This window comes from Gorilla gorilla, chromosome 2, assembly GCF_029281585.2.
Source record: "Gorilla gorilla gorilla isolate KB3781 chromosome 2, NHGRI_mGorGor1-v2.1_pri, whole genome shotgun sequence".
Lineage (NCBI taxonomy): Eukaryota > Metazoa > Chordata > Mammalia > Primates > Hominidae > Gorilla > Gorilla gorilla.
In genome coordinates this window covers 11,378,867-11,385,945 of record NC_086017.1, presented here as the reverse complement: position 1 = coordinate 11,385,945, position 7,079 = coordinate 11,378,867, and the positions used below count along the sequence as shown (strand labels likewise).

The 7,079-nt window shown below is 32.2% G+C and overlaps 1 pseudogene; it reads left to right on the top strand.

The window, feature by feature from the left end:
• Positions 1–939: 939 nt before the first annotated feature.
• LOC101145159 (large ribosomal subunit protein uL23-like) lies at positions 940–1,417 on the top strand (annotated as a pseudogene).
• Positions 1,418–7,079: the final 5,662 nt, after the last annotated feature.

Genomic DNA, 7,079 nt, shown 5'->3' with positions numbered 1-7,079 from the left:
AGGTAGGAATTAACCACTTACTAGATTCTAGAACTTGATTTTGTTAAAGCACCAGTTAGAAATTCTGTTATATATAACTATTAGCCAACTTAACCAAGAAAGTGATATTACACCAGATGAGTGATGAATAAGCATGTAATGTCATTTTATTGTTACTATTATTGGTTACAATCTATTCTTACTACTTTTTCTACTCCTCCCACATACTGTAAATGTATCATCATGTCACTCCAAATTCAGAAATTTTCAAATCTCTTTTTAGCTTGTGGCACTGCATGGTGCCACCCATGTTTATAGTTATTCAGTTCCAATCTACTTCAAACCTCAGACATGAAAAGATGACATTTCTTACACATTAAGATAAACAGTGCATTCTTTCTATCACTCCAGGGAATATGTTAGTTGGGTGCTATAATTTTTGCATTTTGCTGTTTATAATATTAATAGCTATGCAATAAGAAGTGTACTATTGAACTGTCAAGAATGATTTGTTACCAGATGTTAGCATAATTTGCCAGCTGTCAAATTTTAATAACTTTTATTTGCCTAAAATGTGACACTTAACTTTCATGGTAAATCAAGACATATAGCAGGGCTTATTTGGTATTACAGAAACTAAGAAAAAGCTTGCACGAGGCTTGATGGTTTCAACACCTTTAATTGAGCATACACTTTGCACATGGCATTTTGAATTTTCTTTTTCTGATAGATTGAAAAGTTGTGCTTTGCCTTATGCTTTTTATTCACTGAGCTTTGTGTAGAACTAGATAACTTACAGCTCTCCAATACTTACAAGCTGGATGCGACAATCAAAATATACTTTAAAATGTTAGTTTTTTCATTTAAATTTATTTCATCTTATTTCCATTCTCTGATAATCTCAAGAGGTGCAAAGAGAGAAACTAATTATTTAAAATAAACAAATATCCTTTTCACAAGATGGCGCCAAAAGCGAAGAAGGAAGTTCCTGCCCCTCCTAAAGCTGAAGCCCAAGGGAAGGCTGTAAATGCCAAGAAAGCGGTGTTGAAAGGTGTCCACAGCCACAAAAAAAAAGAAGATCCGCACGTCACTCACCTTCCGGAGGCCCAAGACGCTGCGACTCTGGAGGCCGTTCAAATATCCTTGGAAGAGCGCTCACAGGAGAAACAAGCTTGACCACTATGCTATCATGAAGTTTCCTCTGATCACTGAGTTGGCCATAAAGAAGATAGAAGACAACAACACACTTGTGTTCACTGTGGATGTTAAAGCCGACAAGCACCAGATCAAACAGGCTGTGAAGAAGCTCTATGACATTGATGTGGCCAAGGTCAACACCCTGATTTGACCTGATGGAGAGAAGAAGGCATATGTTCGACTGGCTCCTGATTATGATGCTTTGGATGTTGCAAACAAAATTGGGATCATCTAAACTGAGTCCAGCTGGCTAATTCTAAGTATATGTATATCTTTTCACCATATACATGCCTTTCTGTCAATTTCTGGTTGGGCTGGAAGGCCATACACAGGCACTGATGTAACAGGGACACTAGAGTTAGTGTCCTAGGAAAACCAGAACTCGGAACTTGCCTCCATGGTTGAGGGTAACAAGAAGCTTTACAAGAACCCCTTCTTTTATCCCTGGAAGACGATGTGTGTGAAACCAATGCCCAGAGTTTGAAGGGCATTAGCATCCATTTCAGAGGAGTATGGGTTGTCTAGCTTTTGAGTAGCATTTTGTCCTCACATACCTGTCTACTATGTCCAACCGGTCTGTCTGCTTCCCTCACCCCTTGCCCAATAAAGGGCAAGGACTTCAGAGGAAAAAAATGATAACAATAAAAATAAATAAATAAAATATTTGTGACTCTATTTTAAAATATTGACATTTTAATTTATTATATGCATATCATTTGAAAAATATAAATTCAGCCTCTCAGTAATTTTTCCAATCTCTTTTAGGTACTCATCTTTGATACCATGGGTGTTATTATCTGTGTCCATACCACAAACTTGATTTGGTCATTTCATTCAAGTGACTTATCATCTAGCAGAAATAAATACAAACAACCACCAATGCCAATGGTATCACTTTCATTTCCATTATTAGGCATTAAGTTTAAAAATGTTCAGCCACTTATATTTAGGACATAAAGACAGAACCAAAGTTGTCTGTATCTAGCAACTTAAAAAATCTGAGATTCTTTTCTCTCCATTTTGTTTTCTGTGACTTGGAAAGTTAATAATCTACAAAGTAAGTTCCATTAAGTTCACATTTGAGACGATCTTTGAAAATGACTTAATAAACTTATTAAAATGTGTTATCACTAAAATACTTAAAAAATATACAATGATGAAGAGCAAATAATATTTGGCTTTAATACAGATATGTGGTTAAGCATATTTTAAGTAACATCACTGATATGAAACACAAAACAATATGAAATAACACAAATAAACGTAATACACAAATTATACTACTTGTTTTCAGCCTACAAGCATTTCTCATACTCATTCGCATCCTTCCATCTCTACTGATGCCATCATAAGGTCAGACAGATAATACAGATATCTCTCAGTTGTGCTACTTAGTAGTAACTTCGCTAGTTTCCTTCTTTCATCCCGTCTCCTCATTATCTTTTATTGGTTCTCTCTCCCGCAATAAAATAAGGATAGAGAACTTGGCTGTCTTGCTTACTGCCTGTCTCCAGCATGCCTGACAAATAATAGATGTTCAATAAATATTTTGTAAATGAAGGAATGGATGGATGCATAAAAGAATAACTTAATCTTCCTTATTCACAGCCTTTTCTTTCCTTTTCTTCCAAATTATCCATTATAAAAAATCATGGAAATTCTAACCAAGTTTCTCTTTTCAACACTGGGTTTTTAAAAAAATAAAATAAAATAGACAAGTCCATTACAATCTGTCAAGGACTTATCTTGTTGACTAAGAATTCTGAGCCCTTTAGTTCTAAGTATGGCCCACACCAAAATAATGACTAGTGATTAAGTTGCATCTGAAACTAGGATTTTGCAAAACCTATTGAATCACATTCTGATGGATACTTTAAGGATTAGAGATTGGTCCTTATTTGGAAAATAATTTCTTCCTTGAAAATAAAATATATGTTCATACACATTAACACAAACATGCAAACATGCATATAAATTTCCTATGTAGGTTTTATTTCTAGATTATAAAATGAAGAAAAATGTCTTCCCCTTATTTTATGTACAATATTCATATCCTTTTCTAATAGTTTTACATTTTCTGAGATCTGAGACAAATGAAGAATTGGTTCAATATCTACCTAATAACAGCTTCCAGAGAAGTAGTCTAGGATATTTGGGTTCAAATTCAGTCTTGACCATGTACGGATTAAATGACTTTCAACAACTCACATATTTTTTGGTCTCAACTCCCATTACTGTTAAATAAAAACAACAAATTAGCTATTATTAGATTTGTAATAAATTGAATATTAATTAGATGTTACTAGATTTGTCCAATCTTCTATAATTGTTACATGTATAATACATAATAATTTAGTATAGTTATATATAATACACACATACATACACATGTAGTTATTTGCTGCTATTTTACAATAGTCCTAAATATAATGGCATAAAAAATGTTGTGTTCATGATATTGTGGGTCAAGATTTTAGGAAAGCCTCCCATGCGCAGTTCAAGTTCATTTTATTTTTGAGGATATTTACATCTCAATTCATAAGGAATATGGTCTATGTTGTATTTTTTTTCTTGTGATGTCTTTATCTGATTTTGGTGGCAGAGAATACTAGCTTCATGGAATGATGTGGGAACTAGTTCTTCCTCTTCTACTTTGTGGAACAGTGTGTGAAGGATTGATGATAATTCTTTAATCATTTGGTAGAATTAATCAGTGATGCCATCTGGTCCTGTGTTTTTCTTTGTGGGATTTCTTTGTTAATTTTTAATTTTTTTTTTACTTGTTATAGATCTATTTGGATTTTTTATTTCTTTTGAATAAGCCTCATTAGTTTGTGTCTTCCTAGGAATTCGTTCATTTCATCGAGGTTATCTAATTTGTTGCCATAGAGGTGTTCGTGGTATTCCTTTGTAAAATATTTATTTCTGTAAGGGCAGTGATAATGTACACTTTTTTCATTCCTTATTTTGTTAAAGTCCTCTCTTTTTTTCTTAATCAGTCTAGCTAGAAGTTTGTCAATTTTTTTGATTATTTCAATCAACTTTTGTTTTTCTTCCCTCTCTTTTTTGTACTGTATTTTATTTATTTCCACTGTAGTTCTTGTTATTTTATTCTTTCTGCTAACTTTGGACTTAGTTTCTCTTTTTTTTGTAGTTTCTTAAGGTGGAAATTTAGATTATTGATTTAAGACTTTTAATTTTTTAAATACAGGCATTTACAGCTATAAATTTCCTCTTAAGCACTGCTTTAGCTGTATCCCATAAGTTTTGGTTGTATTTTTATTCATCTTTAAGTACTTTGTATTTTCTTTATGATTTCTCCTTTGATGTATTGGTTATTTAGAAGCTTATAGTTTAAGTTCAAACTAATTGTAATTTTCCAAATTTTCTTTTGTTATTGATTTAAAATTTTATTCTATTGTGGTTAGAGTACATACTTTGCATAATCTCAGTTATTTAAATTTGTTATTTCTTCTTAAAAGACTAAACTTTTTATTATTATAAAATGTCCTTCTTTGCTTATAGTAATATTTTTGTTATAAAGTAATACATAGTTATGTCACAAACTTAATATTTTGCCTGATAGCAATATAACTACTCCAGCTTTTTCTGGGGTACTATTTGCATGACATATCTTTATATATCTTTTAACTTCAACTTATTTGTGTCTCTAATCTAAAATATTTATCTTATAGATAACACATAGGTGGCTTGTTCTTTCTTGTCTTTTTTTCATTTTGCCAATCTGCCTTTGAATTGGAGTGTTTAATCCATTTACATTTAATATAATTACTGAAAGGAAAGATTTATATCTTCCATTTTTCTACTTATTTTCTCTATGTCTTGTATCTTTTTCCCCTCCATTTTTCTATCACTTTTTTCTTTTTTGTTAATTAGATATATTTTCTCATGTATAATTTAAATACCCTTATTTTTTCTTTCACTGTATTTGAGTTATTTTGTTAGTGGTTGCCCTGAAAATTAAAATTAACATCTCGATTTATGTACTTCTTGTTTGGATTAGTACCAAGTTGACTTCAATGGTATAAAATCTTTATTCCTATACAGCTTCATTCTGAGGCAGGATAAGTAGTCAAGGAAGTAAACATGTCCTCGCTATGTGGCAACTATGGTGACTGCACAATCAATACAATAAACCGCAGCATTCACGTTATAGTCAAACTCACTCATTCAAGCACAACTATCTACAGTAGGGAATTTCCCCTGTGGAGAGCATGCATATTTTGATTTTGCCTGTCCTCAGACTGACTCTTCGCTCACTATAATGGTAAAAATCAGAACCCTATGTGGAGATTTAAGGTGCTAATGAGACATATGATGTATGAACAAGCATGTACAGCTACTGCACATGTGTACCCAGAGGACCACCCAGAACATGCTTATTAGTAACACCTCTTCCAATCCACTTATGAATAATCATATAAGAGTCCCATAAAGGGAGTTTCCCCAGTAACAGTCAACACTGTCTCATCCTCACAAGCAGTCCAATTCAAATAATCTCTTTGTCTATTCTCAACCAGTCTTTCAGAGTATTATTTCTCCTTTGCACTAAACTATTCTATGCTGCATCTCCTTTGCTGTGTGACTCTTGCTTAAATTATTTCAAACAAGAAGAGAAGAACAGAGGTTTCTCAACAGCCATCAATAATTCCATTCCACCTTCCTTGTGCTATTTTGTCATACAGATTATATTTGATACACTGTAATCTCATCAGCATAGTTTTGTATTTATTGCTTTATAAAGTTATCTTCTAAATAAACAGGATAAAAATATTTCAAATAAATATAAATTTATACTGTTCTTTATATTTATCTATATAGTTACATTTACTGGTGATCTTATTTTTCATTTGGATTCAAGTAACTATCTAAAGTCTTTTCATTTCAGCCTGAAGGAGTCCCCTTATTATATTTATTGTAGGGAGGGTCTTCTATCCATAAAGTCTTTTTGTGTGTCTGAGAATGCCTTAATTTTTCCATTAATTTTGAAAGACAATTTTGCTAGATATAGAGTTCTTTGATCATGCATTTGACCATGTCATACCACTGTCTTCTGGCCTCCATGGTTCTGAAGAGAAATAAACAGTTAATCTTATTGAGAATGCCATGTGCAGAATAAGGTCACTTCTCTCTTGCTGCTTTCAAAATTTTCTTTGTCTATGACTTTGGACAGATTAATTATTGTGTGGTTGGCCATTGATCTTTTTGGGTTTATCTTCCTAGGAAATAATGAGCTCCTAGTTGTGTAGATTAATTTTTTTCATCAATTTGAAACATTTTTAGATATTATTCCTTCAAATATGTTTTCTGCTCCTTTCCCTTTCCCTCTTCTGTGAATTCCATTATGCCTATGTTTGTTTGTTTGTCAGATTTTTGTCCCAGAAGTCTTTCAGGTGTTATTCATGTTTCTTCATTTATTTTTTTAATAGACTAGATAATAAAATTAACCTCTGTTCAAATTTGCTATTGTTTCTTATGGCAGAAAAAAAATTCCCTGATGAGTCCCTGTTACTGAATTTTTATTTCAATTAATATACTTTTCAACTCCAGAATTTTTATTTGATTATTTTCTTAAAAACAAAATTCCTATCTCCTTATTCACATTATCTGTTTGGTGAGAATCATTCTCATACTTTCTTTTGACTCTTTAGACATGGCTTGCTTTATTGTAGTTCTTTGTGAATATTTAAAATAGCAAATTTAAAGTCTTTGTAATAAGCCCAGTAGCTGGGCTCATCCGTGACACTTTCTTTGATTGAGTTTTTGTTGTTGTTGTTTTTGTATATCAATCGTACTTTCTTGTTTCCTTGCATGTCTCATATTTTTTAATAAAACCTGGATATCATAAATAATACAATGTGCTAAGTTTCAAAATCAGAATC